Source organism: Malaclemys terrapin, chromosome 9, assembly GCF_027887155.1.
Source record: "Malaclemys terrapin pileata isolate rMalTer1 chromosome 9, rMalTer1.hap1, whole genome shotgun sequence".
Classification (NCBI taxonomy): Eukaryota; Metazoa; Chordata; order Testudines; family Emydidae; genus Malaclemys; species Malaclemys terrapin.
In genome coordinates this window covers 92908594-92927772 of record NC_071513.1, presented here as the reverse complement: position 1 = coordinate 92927772, position 19179 = coordinate 92908594, and the positions used below count along the sequence as shown (strand labels likewise).

General features: G+C 42.8%; 1 protein-coding gene across 5 annotated transcripts in view; it reads right to left on the bottom strand.

Moving 5' to 3' along the window:
• NAALADL2 (N-acetylated alpha-linked acidic dipeptidase like 2) overlaps nucleotides 1-19179 on the bottom strand; it is an 899698-nt gene that overhangs the window by 580852 nt on the left and 299667 nt on the right. The window contains exon 1 of one of the 5 annotated variants that reach the window (XM_054039854.1): nucleotides 5868-5921. The exons of the other annotated variants lie outside the window; for them this stretch is intronic. The gene's annotated coding sequence lies outside the window, so the exon portion shown is untranslated. Of the gene's footprint in view, nucleotides 1-5867; nucleotides 5922-19179 lie in introns of those variants that run through there. 5 annotated transcript variants of the gene reach the window in all.

Genomic DNA, 19179 nt, shown 5'->3' with positions numbered 1-19179 from the left:
GTAGACTAAAGGGAAAATGTGCTTATTAAAAATCTGTCAATGTATATTATGAACATTGAAGTTTATAGTGTCTTCATTGGGATCAGATTCAGAATACCTGATACAGATTTAAGAGAACACCCACATACATACTTTATTATCAATTCTTGACCATTTGCAGTCACGATATTTTAGACCTCAGCCCAACGAAGCATTCAAAGACATGCACAACTTTCAGTAGTTCCAGATACTTCAATGAGATTAGTCAGATACTTAAAATCATGCACGTTTAAATGCTTTGCTGGATTAATGCCTTAATTATGTCTTTCCTGATGGACCCTTTTCAACTAACCTTATATGCCATTTGTTGTTTTTTGTCGTCCTCATTTTTTGTCTGTGTTTCATAGGTGTCCGTTAATCTTAATTGCCCCCTCCCTGGCAGGCAAATTGGATGAACTTATTTATCTACTCTTTTTCAAAGATGAGTTTAGATTATAAAACAGGTTTTTAAAAAGAAGGAAGGAACACCACCAATGGAAGAGTGGTACCAATAATTGTGGTACCAAGCACGAATATGAGCAAATTGCCATGAGCCCAAAGGTTGCAGCTAATTTACAAGCAAATTAAATGTACATTATTCTTGTTTAAAGTCAGAAACAAACACATGCAACTATAACATTTGATTCTCCTTTTATCCTCCTGGCTAGATAAGCAGAACTTTGCTTGTGGCTTGAGCTCACGAGCAATAGCTGCAAGGATCAACAGTCTACACTTGGAGCTGGGGGTGTGAATCCCAGCTCGTGTACACATACTTATCCATCTAAGACCACAGACACCTTCTCCGGACGGTTAGCCCACCCTGTTGCTTGCATCACCTCAGACACACTCTAATTTTAGTGCAGTAGCTTGATTATTGCTAGCGTATGTTTCCTTAAGCTGGGAATTGCACCTCAAGCTCCAAATGTAGACAAAGCCTTAGACTTACCCCTTTGGCTACAGGGGGCTGATGGCTTGTGATTGCTGTGTATTTGTATTAAACAGTTGCTGTTTTCACATCCAAGAGTAGCAATGTAATGAACTTGGAGGAAAAAAATAGCCAACCCTGGTATTTTCTGTGCTTAACATCATTGGATCATTGTACTCCTTGAATTTGGAGACAAGAACTTAATAATACACAAGAAGCACTAATGGACTCAAACAACCTCTCAGACTTTGTGGGAGAAAAGAACCACAGCCAAGCCACAAGTTTTGAGCCAGATCTTCAGTTACTGTAAACTGTCTTCAAATTTACAATAACTAGGACTTCTTGTGTGACCCTGGGCACGTCCTTCAATCTCTCTGTGCCTCAGCTCCCCATCTGTTATAGGGGATAATATCTCACAGAGGAGTTCTGAGGATCAATAAAGATTGTACCACTCTTTGAACTTTACTTATGAAAAGGCCTCTATAAGATATAAGTATTATTATTACTACTGATCTTGAATGTTACCTTTTATTTCAGCATGCTGAAACTACTGAGAACGTTGGCAAATTTAACATTCAATCATCAAATAGCAACAACATTATTTTAATAAATCAAATATGAGAATCACAATGTTGAAGTCTAACATTCCACAATCTGTCAATGCTACCAGGACCTTAATGGACCACCAGAAATGCTTACAGGACCAATACATTTTCCCAGACACTCATTCTGGACCCAGTAAGATGGAAAAAAAAAAAAAACTTCTGAAGTACCGTAGCATATCATACATGCAGAATTATGGTCCATTTAAGAGTAGTTACTCATCTCTTTACAATGCATAATAAAAGATGCCTGGTATGGTATGAAATCAAAAGCTCAAAGTTTGATGGTTTTTGAAAATATTCCTGTACAAAGTATTTATTTTTTGTAAGCTTCACCTTCCCTTTCAAGATCATTGTTTTTAATCGGGCCTTCTAATATGGCTGTAAGCAAGATGGCAGAAAAAGAATCAGTATTTCTTCTTGTGTCGTCTCAAATTTGATACTTTTATCCAAATGCTAATTCTTTCCATGGATAAAGATATTTTATGAGTTATGTTTCTATTTGATCTCATATCATGGGTGTAAAAAAAATTAATATTACAGTAACATGATGACCACTCATGCAGGAACCATACTGAACTCAACATGCGTCCCCTGTGCTAGCATATGAGAAACTTTTATTCCTGGCCTATTGCTTTAATCTCTACATGCTTGTTGTGGGGTTGATATACCCCATTGCAGGATGTTGGATCGAGAAAGACAAAGAACAGGGGTTACGACTCAAGTGGCAAGAGTTCCTTGGGCTGTCTCTTGTCCCTAGGGTAACAGGGCCTGGTCTCCAGGTTCAATACAATTGCCCATCTTCCGAGCAGTGCAGCCTAGTGGCCAGAGTCTATGTAGCTGCCCTTGCATTCAAGGCAGCATGACCCCAGTGGCCAAAGTCTATGTGGCTGCCCTTGAGCAGTAGAGTGTGCTCTTCGGGGTGGTGACCGCACCCACCACTGGGTGCAGAGTAGGATAGAGGGACTCAGGCCCACCCTATTCCACTACGTCCTGACCTGGGGCCCTGAGGGACTGATACTCCTGCATTCAGGCTCGGTCTCTCTGCAACAGTTCCCCTCCGTGGGTCGCATCCTACCCTCACTTCCAGCATCAGTAGTCTCCCAGTATCAACTCTTCTCTGTCATCCTCGAGAGTTGACTAGGTGTATACAAGTATCAGGGGGTAGCCGTGTTAGTCTGTATCTACAAAAACAACAAGGAGTCTGGTGGCACCTTAAAGACTAACAGATTTATTTGGGCATAAGCTTTCGTGAGTAAAAACCTCACTTCTTCGGATGCATCTGGCTGGCTATGCTGGAAGGAGGACAGAAGACACTGGATGTAGTTTAATTAGGCCGCAACTTTATTTCTAAATGCCTGGTAATACCAGGAGATAACACTGTACAGTGCTAGTAATTTCATAATCATTTAAATACACCGAGGGGACCGTTGTCAGCCCTTCCCCTTTACCCACCCTGGTCTGCAGCCAACCTGCTGCTGGGACGTCCCCTACCCCTCAAACGAGTGTTAAAGGGGGGTTTTAAGGGAGGGGGGGGTTGAGTCCCTTCCGTATAGTCATAGGAGCCCCAATCCCCCATTTCTGATCTTTTAAAGAATACATCCTTTAAATCCTTTACCAATCCATGTTATCTGATCACCATATTCCTTCCCTACAGGATACCTGCACTGCACATGGGCCCCATAATGCATTGCAACTTCATAACCTAACCCCCATTTCTTTTTTTGCCCAAACTAAGCCCCCAACCCATTCTGAGGAAGGTGAACCCTCCCACACACCTTGCCTTAGCCAATCCAGTGGTGAGGGGAAATATTCCTTCCCAGCCCCCTGAGAAAGGAGCAACTAGCATAATGCCCACAGCGGCTCATGACAAAACCTGGTTATTTAACTACTTCCATGGGTGGGAGGATGAGTGCTGCTGCACCTTGTCCAGGTGAAAATGGGCTTTTCCTACACTGGCGTGAACATAAACAGTCACCATTGCCCTTCTGGTCATGTGGGGGGCAGATGGATTAGCGACCCCATGCTGATCTGGTATGAAGCAGCCATAGTAAGTCACAGTCTGGCTCTCTTGCCCTTTTAGGGGCCACACACCTTTTCCGACAAGCCAGACAATGCCCCCCACCACTTAGCGTGTGGTGAAGTCACTCTGATATAATCAACTCTTTCAAGCACAACTGGATTTTAAGTGATAGAAAGATTAAAAATGTATACTTGTTTTTGGTTTTACTTGTTAAATGTATAACATTAAAAATGTTGATATAGCTAACACGTGCAGGAATTTGCAATAGTGGTATGCAAAGGAGGTACTATTTACATGCACACACCCAATGAAGTCAGTAAATAGCACGCACACACATGCACACACTCAAATTCTTGATTTACTTATGTACATTAGGCATTGAGTGTGCACCCTCACTTCTGTACCATTAAAGATGCTGGCTGCAGCAAGCAGCATTCATTTGCATGTACTTTTAGAAAAGGATGCAGCATGTCATTTTACAACCCACTTTGAACAACTCCAAATATTTTTGTTAGGGCTTATCCATTTCCACTTCCAATGCGAGAAAGAGGTGAAGGTGATAACTTTGTTCAGCTGTCCCTGAAGCCCATCTGTTACCTATGTCACTTTCTCAAATTTCTACCCATCCATCCACATCCAATAATACTGTGATCTTAGTCAGAGCACATCCATAAAAAAAAAAAAAAAAAAAAAAAAAAAAGATTAATCGTTGTTATGCAGCCACTTGATGTTAATGGCAAAGTTGACATCTTAAATCACAGCTATTTCCCTACGATAGCCAAGGGGCTAAGAAATACCTTTTAAAATAGAGGCAAGTGTAGATTAGAGAAACTATACAAAAGCAACATTTACCATAAAACAGTCCTGGGCAAAAGTGTTATAAAAGCAAATTACAACATAAATTAGGCTTTATATATTCATTTGGATATTTTACAAATTAACAGCTGTACTCTGATATAAATCATTCTTCTCCATGTAAATGTTAATACGATCAAGAATTTACTTATGTCTCTGGGTTAAATACAGAATTTTACAAGTAGATTTCAATTTTAACCGTGAAATACTCTGTTTTCAAAGTTCTATAAAAGTGTATTGTCCTGAAAAATAAGCCCTTCATATACTTAGTGCCAAGTAAGTACAATGTAGTTCTTTCACACTCTGTTTAAGCATCTCAACTATAATGTAAAGAAGGAACCTTCAGCAGAGATACTAATAAAAATGTACCCTGCACTTGATATATGTTCATTAAAACAAATAGAGATAGGTCAATTCTGGGCTGATTAATCAGTGCATGTCTGGCACCTGATGACTGAAATAGTACCAAGTATGTGTGTGTTTTAAACTAGGAGCGTCTGTACTGTGTATGAGATCCATCCTGCATTGTGCTGATCACTCTGATCATCCAGCGAAGTACATATGCATGCAAGTGGCCCCATTGACTTAAACATAACCACTTGCATGCTTAAGGTTTAGTATGTGATTAAGCGCTTTGCTGGATCACAGTCAGTGTTCCCAGCACAGTGCAGGATTGAACCATATATATATATATAAGCTATTTAGTTTCAAACTGATTCAAGTACATCAGATCTGATCAAAACTCCCACCCTCTGTGGCTTTAAAGGATACTTAGTATTGTGTCTTTGCACAATAACAAAAGTGTGATGGATACTTTACAGCCAAAAAAGAAAAAGTGAGTGGGGGCATCCCAGAAGTGGTGCAAGTGATGAACTGTTATTTCTATGCATACGACTCATTAGTTCTATGATTTTTCAGAAGGGTTGGGGGAGAGAGGAAGGTGCAGTGTTGGTTCTGTTCGTTAGAGACAGGCACCATGCTCATTAAAACAAACTGTCATTGGAGTTGTGCCCACTTACCGCAAGACTCTATTTGCTTCATTGATTGTAAGGTGTTTGCCATTGATTAAATAATATCTGAAGCCTGGCAGGGTTTCTGAATAAGCACTGGATGAGCTTAGATAACCTACTGAACTTGCAAGACTGCAGTTTGATTTCTGGACCCACCAATCTAGCCAGTAATTGCAATCATACCAATATACTAAAAAACCCCAAACCCTTGCCTACTGTATGGTACATCAAACAGGTAATAAATGAGTGTAAAGCTAGTGGGGGGAAAGAAAAGTCTCAGAAAATCAAAGCAAGATGTTCTGAATCTAGCACAGCTGAATAATTGCTCCAGTTACATTTTTCGTAAGACAGTTGAAAAAGTACACAAAGATTACATGTAAAGGCACAATCTGAAAGAATTTATAGCAGTGAGTGAAGATCAGACTGCTTCTTACCCAAAATAAGGAAGGCAAAGCCTATGCCGTCTCTCCTGAGGAGCTTCCAATGGAAGGTAGATCTTATTTCACAGCCTGCTGCTGTGGGAGAAGCACAGTGGCCGATGAACGTGTCACACCTTAGCTTTCTCTTAATGATATTTTTATCACATGATGATTTATAACTTGGAGTATGGATTAAGTGTTGCTCTGGATTTGAGGGGTGCGTATAATCCAGAATGTGACCAAGCTAATTACATCCATATTATCTGCATTCAGCCACCCAGAATTAATGAAATAGAACACCGCATAGTTAAGGGTTAATTTGGAGACAGGCTTTTAGAAGCAAGGTCATATCTAGCTGGCAGTTTCTGTTAATCAGAATGGGAGAAAGGGACAGACAAGTAAATAATTCAGACTAAACATCTTGGCAGTTGGAAAATCTTGAGTCCAGATGCCGCTGATATTACAAAGTTTATTGAAAGTTAGAAAAGTGATGATCTAGTAGGGGTCATTATGACCTATGTGTTTTGTAGAAGTTAGTTATAAAAGATTAGTTAACAGAGTGTACTTTGGAGCAGTCCTCTGAAGACATCTTGAGAGATGTTTTTCTCGGTGGGTGAGCAACTGGCCACTGCAAACCTGCTGTTAATTACTCAATACCATTCTGGATGTTCGGTAAATATCTGCAAAAAGCAACAAAGAGTCCTGTGGCACCTTAAAGACTAACAGATGTATTGGAGCATAAGCATTTGTGGGTGAATGCCCACTTCGTCATACGCATGTAAATATCTGGGATGTTCTAAACCTATTGCTTATATTTGTGTGCTTAAATCTAATAAACTGCTGTTTTAGATAAGATTCATGCAAGTAAGCGTGCTCTATTAGACGGAAGTGCTGTGTTCCTATTGATTTATTCCTGACACCACCTGGAGTGAAATAGTTACGTTGCCCTTGTTGGGGGTTCTAAAAACCTGACGTAACATAAGGGCAACATGGTCTCCTTCGTAACAGCCAGTCTTTCGCATTTAGGAAGATCTGCTAATCAAAATGATGATTTCTGAGATTCCAACATACAATAAGCTGTGAGGTCTTCTGATAGGATATGTGCTTGGAATCTGAGATATGTACACCAAGGGCCAGAGTGTGTGATGTGGGTTTGCTGAGACGGAGGGACAAAGAGAGGTCTGTGCAAGAGCCAGGCACAACAGCAACTTCCGAGTTCAGGTGAGTATAAGCCTTGTTCCTTCTTATGCCCCTTGGAAAGAAAATCCCCAAAGGAGGCAGGGAAGGAAGGAAGCCTTGCCCCAAACACGTCACTGACCCAAGGGGCATGTCAGCTGCTCTCTGGGGACCTTCCAAATAGAGCTGTGGTGGAGCCTCACATCACAGACCCTATTGTACATCGTGAAATCTGGCCCTCATATTTAACATAGTATCTTCAGTGGTAATTCTGAGAAACAGATGTTTCAGATTTTGCATATATGCATGTTAAGGGAAATTCTGTTACTGTCTCCCAGGACAGCAGAATAGGAAATCACTGTTTCTCCCTACCCATTTTTAACTGCCATTAGCCTCTGCTATCTTCCTTCTGCAGGAGAGCAAGCAGGTTGGCAAAGTTCTCCCTAAAAACATTCATAGCTTGAGGACTGACCAACTTCAACATACAATACACTGTACGAACGTCATGCATTTGCTGCATCGTATTGATGTTTAATTGTCTGTAGTAACAATTTTTGCTTGTCGTAGTGGGAAGCTCTACAGGGCCTGGGCAATGTATTTGACAGTCTGTAGTAGGTTTGGGCCGAGGTTCGGCCCTCAGCGGGGCTGTGGGGTGTCCCAACGCCTTGCTCTGGTCCGGCGGCAGTCTGGGACAACAGGCCCATAAGCAGGGGCTGAGTCAAGAGGTCCGAAACCCAGGCCCTTAAGCGAGGGCTGAGGCAAAGTCTATAGCAGCCCAGGCCCTAAGTCAGGGCGGGCAGCAAGCAAACAGTCTGTCAGAGGACCAGACCCTTAAGCAGAGGCTGGGTCAGTTTGTGATAGCCCAGGCCCTAGGTCAGGGCGGGGCAGCAAGCAAACAGTCTATCAGTGGCCCAGGCCTTGTAGCAGGGGCTGGGTCAGTTTGGGGCGGCCCAGGCCCTAGGTCAGGGCTGGGCAGCAAACAAATAGTCAATCAGTGGCCAGCCGCTCTAGGCCAGGGGAAACGGGGAGTCTGCCACCCAAGGAGTGGGTGGCAGGGGGGACGCAGGCCCTCCCACTCCACTGCGTCCCAGCCCGGGACCCTAGCAGCGATGGAAACTTGCTGCTGTCAGTGGGGATCCTGGCCGCAACACACTGACATTGGCTCTGGCAGTGTAGCAGCCAGACTGGGGTCGGCTGCCCCCGGGCTACTTCCACACTCCCCCTCGTATGATACCTGGGCCGTCTTAGTGTCGTTGGTGCTCTCCACCAGCATTGGCTCCTCTGGGTAGGTAGCGGAGGGCAGGCTCGGCTCCTCCTCAGGGTACCTGGCACGGGGCAGGCTTGGCCAGTCCTCCTCGGGGTACCTGGCACGGGGCAGGCTTGGCCAGTCCTCCTCGGGGTACCTGGCACGGGGCAGGCTTGGCCAGTCCTCCTCGGGGTACCGGGCACGGGGCAGGCTTGGCCAGTCCTCCTCGGGGTACCGGGCGAGAGGTAGGCTCGACCGGCCCGGTGAGTCAGCAGGCCGATTGCGGCCTGCGGCTGTTTCCCAAGTGGGAGCTCGGCCACGGACGTCTGCTCTCTCCGCCGGCCTGGGCTCCACTGAGCTCTGCAGGCGGGCTTTTATACTTCCGGGTCGGGGCCGTGACCTTGGAGGGGCGGGTGCCGGACCCAGTGGTTCTGCCCACATTGGGATTAGGGGAGGTTTGGCCCTCAGCGGGGCTGTGGGGTGTCCCACCGCCTTGCTACACAGTCCAAAGATGATTGTCACTAATTCCCAAACTTTCCAAGCTTCCCAGGAACCCCTGAATGCTGCATAAAGCAAACCTGAATACTATACATGTTAAATGTAAAACGGTGTATGGCTCAGGTGAAAAACTACACAGAAAAAAATGCAAACTTAATAATAAACTGAATGTTGGTGTTTTGTCCATCTCTGCCCCCTCCCCCCATCTGACCTGTTAACTGAAGGACACACCGGGTTCTTGGGACTTATCGCTGCAGTGAATGCAATATCACTAAACTCCAAGACCATCAGTAGGAAGGATTTCAGTCACTTTTAAAAAAATAGCCTTTGCAGGCCTCTACTCAAGAAACGGATGGTGCGGGGAGGGGGAAAGGAATCTTCCAGAAGAGGCCCTCACTCCTGATTGCAACCTTGACCTGTAGTTTAATAATTCATAGTTCATAGATCTCAAAGCACTTTACAGGTAGGTATTATTACCCCCATTTTACAAGCAGGGAAACCAAAGCACAGAAGTATAAGGTGATTTGCCCAAGGACACAGAGCAGGTGAGTGGCAGAGGCTAGAACAGAACCCAGGTCTCCTGACTCCCATTCTAGAGCGTTATCCACCAAGGAGTACTGCTTTCCAGTAGCACGCTCTTCTGCCATCCTGGCATCTGGAGGTGCCTAGAATTTACATACTGAGTAAATACATACATAAGGCTGTTGGCTTCCTCTTGTGGGTACCAAAAGGCAGAGTACAACACTTAAACAGCAATTGACAAAAATTTTAGGATATGACTTTTTATATTTAATATTATTGAATGATGAAATCCATGAGAGAGCTGGTCATGAACTTTTTAACAACTATTTTTGGACAAAAAATGCAGATTTGTCAAAACCAAAGCTGTTTATGAAATGCAGTCAGGATCGAAATTCTGTCTCAATAATGTCGGAATTCTTTCTGAAATTGTCATAATTAAACACTGACAAGTTCAAAATGAAAAATTCCAGTTTTCTGGTTCAAAATTCCTTTTTCTGTCTACATAAAGCTAATTAGACTGGAAAAAAAAAAGATTTAAAAGGAACATGGTCATACTCAAAATGAAGCACTTGGATTTACCTGAAATGAAAAAATAATATTTTTGGCTCATTAATATTTTTGCAATTCTGACTTTTCATACCAGTCTGAGACAGAAAAAAAAAATAATCAAACCCTTTAAAATGTGTGTGCAACAGACAAACCACTTCTGTCCCTTGCTTTAGTCCATCATTGGATGGCTAGAGCACTTTACATTTAAATTGGTCAAAAACTCGAGCCACAAAAGTTTTTGGGGAAAATTTTGCCAAACTTCTTGCTCTGATGCAGAAGGAAATGAGATCTGTGTGAGACGCTAGCAGATCTGACTGGTGACATCTGAAAGCAGGTAGAGACCGTGATTTTCTACTTTGACTTTCTGAAAGATAGCAATATGTTATCATTTGGCATGCAGAATTTTAACTTAGGAAGCTTTAAATTCAAAATCTCTGCTTTCCTGAAGTTTTCATCCATGTGTTAATGTTGTTAAATGTTAGCATACATTATTTTATTCCAAATTTCAGAAACACCATTTTGAGGAGAAAGGCTCAGTCCTGGGACTTCAAGGCCCAGCTAGGCCATTAAGGGAATCTGAAGACTTTGACACACTAGGACCAAGAGTTGGTGTGAATCCTAATGAAGTCTGAAGTTTTCACCAAAGTAGATAATGTTTTCACCCCTCAGGTCACAGAGAGCCAAGTACTACTCCCCAAAAGAACCAACGTCCTAATCCAAAGTCCAGAGAAATCAGATTATAGTGAATAGTCCAGAGAAAGACCCCCTCAGACTTCAACGGGCTTTAGATCACATTCCAGGCTATCCATTCCCAAGAAACTCAAGGGAGAGATAAGCAGAGTGGAACATTCCATGAGGATCACACTATCTGATTGTTCATTAGGTAAGAGTGTTTATCTGGAGTGGAGAGCAGAAGTGGTATGTGGTCTCCCAGTGTCTGTGGACACAAAGGAAGTATGCAGGGAAGACTGACTTCTCCGCTCCATTCATTTCCTTTCCTCTTTTACAGAAAGTACAGAAGGGACTCTGTAAGATTTCATACAGTAAACTCTCCAGATCCACAGGAGATCACTCTCTTCCACTCACAAAGCAGAGGGGACTACAACATGGGACTATCCTATTAGGCCCCCATCCTCTGCTGGGATCCTCACAAGTGAACACCTATATAGAAGCTCACCAATATTAATGGGTCTCCATGCAGATGCAGCAGTCCAATCACGTGCTGCCAATTACAGGATAAGAGCATTAGATCAGATCAAGAAGATGGTCTCACGAGTGAAAATCTACCTTGGATAAATTTATATTTACCTTTGCTTGAATTTTGGTCAGAAATATAACTATCAGCCTCCATGCACATTAAATAGGGTTACAAACGGTTAGAAGCCAGTATGTCCCCGGTTAGCTGGGCAGGTTCCTAAATTAAACGTTACTAGACAACTTGCAGAACCACCAGTGCTGGAAAATGGAGAAAGTGAAAAAAAAAAATGCTCCTGAGAAACGCTATCACAATTAAATTAACGGGATTTTGAGAGGATCCAGGAAAGTTCCTGCAGCTTCTGCCTCCTTTATAATGTCATGGTTTTAATTTACCTCATTTATATTAATGAATAGTGGATTGCACGACTATTAGTATGATTGAAAATTGCACTAATGCTCAGTAAATCTACCTCTAATTATGATGATTAATGAGAAGTTGATCATCTTGGACCAGCTTAACAACCTAGAACAATTGAAACTGAGTAAAAGAGATGTTTCTTGGTAAATCGGGTCTTCAGTCTTTTTTATTTAATGAAAACTAAGCAGTCTACTCAGCAATATTCCCTCCTAATTCACTATAATCATCCATTTACATATATCTGCATAGATTATGTCTCCTCCACCTACATATTTACCTGAAATTAATTTACTTCAAAAGTGCATTAAAACTTAGCCCTATGATTAGCTTAATACTGTAGTAATGTTCCATTTTGTAGTTGGATGATAACCGTAGCTCCACTGCTTTTACACCACTTAGCTCCTGAACATGCGCATGGTGCAATTATCTATAAGTATTACACCCAGTTAGAGACATTGGTATTCACTGCCACCCATTTTAAAGAAAATCTTCTCAATTTGATATGTAGTTGCTGGCATGCTGAAACCACCGCCTATCACGCTGACCAATATTGTCTCATCACTTCCTTGTATTTCCCCTTCTATCAGTCTGCACCATCTGTCTTTTATCTTAAATTTACTTCGTAAGCTCCTTGAGGCATGGACCGTCTTTTTTAGTCTGTGTTTGTACAGGGCCTAGCACAATCGGATCCTGGTCCATGACTGGGGCTCGTAGGCACTACAATAATACAAATAATAAAAATCAACTTCCACACAATTTAAAAGGACAAGGTCAACTTCAAATGTAGTTTGTGGGAGTTTCCTCCCCTTCCCCCACATCTGTTTTTAAATCACTTTAAATAGTTTCAGGGACTATACCTGATCTGTGGTTTGTGTGATAGGGTGTCCACTCAACACAGGACTGGCCGGGGGCTAAGGTGACCAGGTAGGTCAGTTAACTCCACAGGCTGCACCTGGAGCAAGAGCCAGGGAGTAGGGAGCTAACTGGAAGCAGGTTCAGCTGTGCAGGAACAGGAGGGGCTTGTATAAAGTCCAGGAGAGGTGAGCAGTAAAGAGATTGATGGGAAAGGCTGCAGGAAGGCAGGCAGCAGTCAGTCCCTATGAAGAGGGTTTTGGAGCTGGTACACCCAGAGTGAGAAGGGGAACCAGGTGTGGTAGGAAGCAATCCAGGGAAGGAGGAGTGAGGTCTGAGAAAGGAAAACCCAGAATTGCTAAGCTGAGGGTTCCTGGACTGGAACCTGGAGTAGAGGGTAGGCCCGGATTCCGCCATCAGCCACTGAGGGAGTAGCACCATGGGGCAGTGAGAGGGCAGACTGCCTAGGACTTCTAGGGAGAAGGGACTTTGCTACCCCCCAGAAGGGGGGGAACACTGTATGGCCACAGGGAGGGCTGAGTCACAAAGAGGACATTGCAGGGCCTGGAGCTAGAGGAGCTGCAGACCAGAGAAAGAGAGAGAGTCGGAGTGAGGGCATTCAAACCATGGACCGGGGTGGCAGCCCCTAGAGATAATCCCCAGGGTGACCCCAGGAGGAGGCACTAGCACACCAGTGAATGGTATACCAGTGACAGTTTGACAATCACATTTTTTATATAATGTTTTTCTCCCATTTCTGTGGGAAAAGGCAGGGGAGAAACACAAACGGGGAAACAAATGAGGGGAGAAGTGAAAGTGTACACAAAGTGCTGTCAAAAGCACAAAGGAAACTGGAAACAGAAATAGGTTTATTATTTTATCAAATCCCTTTCAGTTATAGTAATCTTAGGCTTTACTTATAACTACAGCGGGGCAAAAAATTTTGTACAAAACTTTTGTTTTTGGTGAAAAATCCATTAGCCACCCAGGTCTACTTAGAACATTAGGTACAAAAAAACAGATGACGTGCTTTTTAAAGTTAATGGTCCCTTTAACTTGAGATGAAGAATTTTTATTAAGTTTACGGACATGTCTGAGCCAACAAGTTCAACTCCAAAATTAGACCCAAAGTTTCAAGAAGCTCAACAGTGTTCAGATCTGGGATTATAGCAGTAGGAAGACAGCTGCCAAGTTTGGATCCAGAGGCAGACATCCATCCAAAGAGGATTCAGCATTTCGATTAGGACACATCACTAGTTAAAATATGAATTTCCTTTCTCCTTACCTCCCTCAAATAAAGTCACCCATCTCTTGAAATTAACCTAGAGTTCTTTACACCAAATATTCCTAATATTTCTTAAAGGACCAGTTTACAAAGTGATACAGAGGACTCTATATAAAACTGATCTGTCCTCATTACTATTTACAGTCCACCAGTCTGTGTATCATCACCAATGATATCAGTAATTACTTAATTACTGCATTGGGCTGAGTACTGGTCCCTTCAGCACTTTACTGATCCCACCTTGTTGAAGAGTTCCCATTAGCAACTACCTTTTGAGATCTATCACGGAGCCAGTGGTAATCCATTTAATATGTTCTATATTGATTTTTAATATGTCAAATAAGACTTTTCTGACACAGTATTAAAATGAATAGCCATGAAGGTTCTATTTTAAAATATGGATCAAAAGTCCAGGAACAGCCAGCAATAACTGAAAACTACTGACTGAGAAAAAACTTGCTTCTACTTGAAAGTTTCATTTATAAGCTGTAAATTATATACCAGGTTTAAACAAGTTTGAATACTGTACTTCTCACATTTGAGGTAAGAACATTCATTCGTTCGGATGTGTGATTCACAGAGACAGCATAGATTAAAAGAGAAAGTTGGTAGCTAAACAGCAGGGTGGGGAGCCTTACAAGTCATCAGTAGGAAACTTTTCTTGAAGTGGAAGAACCAGCCTCAGAATTCTCACATCAGTCAGGGAGTGCCCTGCACATGACTGCCTTAGCCTTTAAGGCCCTGTCACTGATCTAGGGGGCAGTTCTTTATTTAGCATTTGCATATTCGCAGAGCCAAGCAACAGTGTTCTTACTGGTCAAGTGAAGCTCTCTGAGCCCACCACTGAATTTGGTTAGCGGTCACTCCTCAACAATGTGTATCATTGTTTGATCTGCACCATCACTGCAGCTTGGAGTGTCTTAAAGACCCCAATGGTGCTGGTTGGCTGCATAGAGGCCTTGCCCAGTCTGGAATCAGTTAAGAAGGGCCTGCTGATGATGTGGCAGGTCAAATCCAGGCAGGTGGGTAGTAGGATCTCTGACAAGGAACTGACTGGTGGTTGAGGTTATTTACCAGTCTTCCTGCCACAGGGACTCTGCTGACATGTCCTGGCGTGACAGCCTTGAAAGAGGTGGAGCTGGTGAGCTAAAAAGGTTGTTGAACAAGGGCAAGCGTGGGTTGGCATGTACCTTCTCGAGCAACTTGCCAGCTGCAATCTCCCTCCTGCTGTAAGGAGGAACAATGTGGTTCAGAATTGGAAGCCATGGAAAATGAGACGATCAGAGAATTCCTGTGATGATGCGCATTGTTGAGTTGAGTTTAACATCAACAAGTTTGGTGTATGCTGACCAGCTCCATACTGGTTGTACAGTACTCTGCTATTGAGTATGAGGTGGCAAGGCCTGAGGTCCTTAGGGTTGGAGCATCCACTCCCTATGAAGAACCTGCCAGTTTGTTACTATCTTGCTCAGATGGCTTTTGTACATCTGTGTTCGGTTGAGGGTCATGCCTAAGTAAACTGGGTATGCTTCAGCCTCTGGCTATTCATTATGATGTTTAATTTCCTCTTAACTTTGTCAGGGTGGGAGTGGAATATGCTAGAGACTGCCTTGCAGGTGGCTAGCGTGAAAGCACCATGTCTTGCAGTAGTCAGCCATCTTTGCAACGTCATCAGTCAGGGTCTTCTCTAGCTCAGAGAAAGTCGGAGCCTGTAGCCCGCAGCAGATGTCATCTGCATAGATAAACTTCCATGACTGGGTTGGTGGCAGGCCATTGATGTATAGATTGAACAAGGTTGGGGCTAGAACAGACCCCTGGGGTAGCCCGTACATCTGGGACAGTTAGGCATGAGCGCATTCCAATACAAAGGGGTGTATGAACACTCTTCAAGCTCACTAGCAAAGTTGTGCAAACCTCACCTGTTTTGGTTTGCAGGAGGTTCAGCAAATCTCTGGTGAATTACGTTTGCAAAAGGCTTAGGCCCCCACCTCTGTTGTAAACTGATGCATTACAAAGCAGCCATTTAAAGCCTTTTGTTAAATAATTTTACCTTTACTAAGAGTGAAACTGACTTCCAAGAAGCAATAAAAGTGAAAACAGCAGCACATCATCTCTGGAATTAGACAGGTGCAAACTTGGACTTTAGTAATTACAATATACCAAATTTTTCCTTTTCCCAGGCACTTACAGCTAGTTGAAATGTATCACATATGTGGTGTTGCAATTAACTCATGTGTAACAGACACAGATAATTAACCCTTTCAATGCTGGAGGAGTTTGCTGTGCTGCAGAGTATATCCCTAAAACTTCTTACTTTAAGTTATCCTCTGGAGACAAGAAAGAGGCCTCATGGCCTCTACCCAAACATGTTTAATCCTGTTATCAACTTCTAAATCTTCAGTGAGGGCTTATCCTTCCCCTTTCTCCAGTAGCAGGACTTGGAAAGATTTGTTTAGTCATGTTTCTGCCACTTCTATTGGTTCTTTCACTCTGGGAATAAGGTACCGAGAGCGCCTCAAGCTAATAAATTCAAGTTCTTCTGCTGATGGTCTGAAACCATATAAATTTCATTTGGTTTCAGTCTCACTGGGAAATTTTCACACAGCCATGCACACTTAAGATAGCCTTGCAGAACCTAGAGCCCCTTTGCTTTGTACCTTTAGCCTTGATTGAGCAGGCAAGGAAGGTCCCACTCTCAGACGCTGAGGGGACTGAAAACATAATTTTCTCCTATTACATATATAAGATAAACATTTGTGAAAGCATCCATGTGTGTAAGATTACTCTAATCTTACAAAACATGTTTATACCGGATAGTATATTACACAACATCCTTTCATCTACCTGCTTACCTTATTGCTGTTATCATGGATTTTCATCAAAGAGTGGAAAGTGTTTTAGATATAGGTATAGCTCTGCTAATAGTAGATTGGGTGAGTGTGATCTAGATTTAGGAGTAACATCAATACATCTGCTCCATTAATTAAGACCATTGCACTAATACAGTGGTTTTCAACCTGTGGTCCACGAACTCCAGAGGGTCCACGGACTATGTCTAATCTTTCCAAAGTGGTCTGCACCTCCATTTGAAATTTTGTAGGGGTCTATAAATGCAAAAAGATTGAAAACCATTGCACTAATGACACTGGAAAGGAAGGAGGATTATGCACCACCTTTGGAGTTACACTATTTCCACTGATGGTTACTAAAATGAGTGTATGAAGGATCAGAATAACTACGGGGCTCATACTTTGTTTCAGTAGGCCAAGCTTATTACATACACCAGGGGCTCTTTGCATCCATCCATTCCCCACGCAAGCTCCTTGTGTGTCACTCTCTCATCCCTCTCTTTTTCAGGAACTTCCTGCAATTCCTCACGGCCTCCCTGCCAGGGTTCTGTGTTCCCTCCATTCCCCCTCCTTTGGCTTGACTTTACAGCTACAGCCCAGCTCAACTGCTCTCCTCCTCAAGCAGCTCCTAAATGCTGGGCTTTCTCCTTTTGTAAATCCTACTCCAGCATGGGTGTGGCAGGGCAGTGCCAATTAAACAAGATAGGCCTCTTGGCCTTTAAAGGGGCAGGCTACCCCATTCCCCATGACCGCCTGCTCTGTGTGAACCCTCACTCCCGCCTTCACCCACATCAGATGCTCCGTCTGGCCCACATTACTAGCTTTCCCTCCTTGCTAGGAGCTCTGTGTGTCCCCCCCCTTCCCCACCCCAGGTTCTCCCAATCTCCCCTGACCAGGGCTTCTGTTTGTCCTATTCCCTCCTTCCCCCCCATTCCCCCCCCCCACACCATTCTTCTTTCTGGCTGGGTGATAAGTCATTCAGGGTATCAACAAGTTAAACTCTATTGGGAGGATGAGCAGAGATGAGATGGGCTGATATTATGCTGGAAGGAATTAAGGGGTGCTATCAAAGAGTTTGATCTATAGACAATTGCAAAAGGGCTTGAAGCTGCGACTGTGCTAAAGAACTGGCCGAGGCGTCATATGTTCCCTGTTTTCCCACTTTCAGTTTTTCAATCGTCCCCAAAATGCACAGGGTTCCGTCCATCGCTGTCTAGAACAATCCCTGACCTTTTAGAATTGACTGATTCTGAACACAGAGTTCAGAAGTTATCACATTACAGACAAACAGAGAAATGCTGTTGAGCATAAGGCCTTCACAAGCTTAGCCAATACTCAGGGGAATGTGGTAATGAAAGATTAAGACAAAATATGAGAAACTGGTTTAAATGAGTGTCCTTTGATGAGAGTCTCTGTGATGCCAGCATCCCCTTGGTGTTTGGTCCTTTAAAAAAAATGCACATGTAAGAGAGTCCTCATGCTGATATCTTTGGAACCTTGCACAGCAAGAAGTGCTATGTACAAACAAGAAAATATTGTAAAGCCCTTCTCTGTTAGTTGGGTCACTTTTCTGTTTTACTCCTCTGTCTATAATTACAGGGAATTCGGGAAAAATACAGTTTGCTGCAAGGAGACATGAAATAAGTTCATACTGGGTCTTATTTCTGTGTGTGAATAGAAAAGAGGCACCTATCTTGTATTTTTGAAACTATCCCTAGGAAATTCCCACTGATTGCACCACAGCTTTTTTGACACAAAGGAGAGATAATGCATGGGGTAAACTCTAACAACAGAACTCCAAATATCTGTGGTTTGTACAGAGCACTATGAAAAAAAAAATGTTTGCTTTCACATCCAGAAGCCAATGATGGCTCATTCAAGACACCGATCGCTGCTGCTCACAAAGGCTAGGACCAAGGCAAACCCTCAAGAGTTTGTGGTATCTTTGCACTTGAAATAGTTAACCCAAGGTTTTCAAAAACAGGTGACTAAAGGATATACACCTAAATCCATATTTAGGTATCTAAAGAAAGTGACCTGATTTTCAAAAGCATTGAGCAATGGAAACTGCTAGGTGGTCAACAGTTTTAAACATCTGGTCACTTTATTTAGGTGCCTAAATACAGATTTAAGAGTACATCTTTTAGTCACCAATTTTTGAAAATCTTAGCCTTAATATAGTGCAGCCTTTTTTCAACATTTAAATTCAATCCTTTTCTTTTACAGCAATACCACTGTTATACAGGTAACATGAATTGGGAGGGGAAGGAACGAACAATTTGAAATATATAAACACAGAGAGTGTTCTACAGTCCTACAGACACAACAGATCCATAATCACAAAGCAGAGATGTCACTATGCAAACTATTATCATTAATGCAGGAAGTAGGATTAGATAGGAAGACATAAGTGGGCTAACAAGAGTCCTAGGGAAGAATAACCAAGAAACCTAGCCTCCAGGAAATCTAAAAAGAAATGGCGTGGTATACATAATGTGTTCCTGCCAATTCCCATGATCTGCACATTAAAAGACTGGAGATGAGTCTTTTCTATATAGAGGTGCACTATTTTGCTAAATACTGCGCATCTGCTTTTCATAGACCTTCATCTTTCAAAGGCTTCCCTCAAGAACACAATATTTTCTTGAGAAACCCAATTATGGAAAAAACAGCAGGTGAATGTGATAGAGTAAAATGAAAAGCAAACCAGGTCCCGAGGCACCTTAGGGTATCAT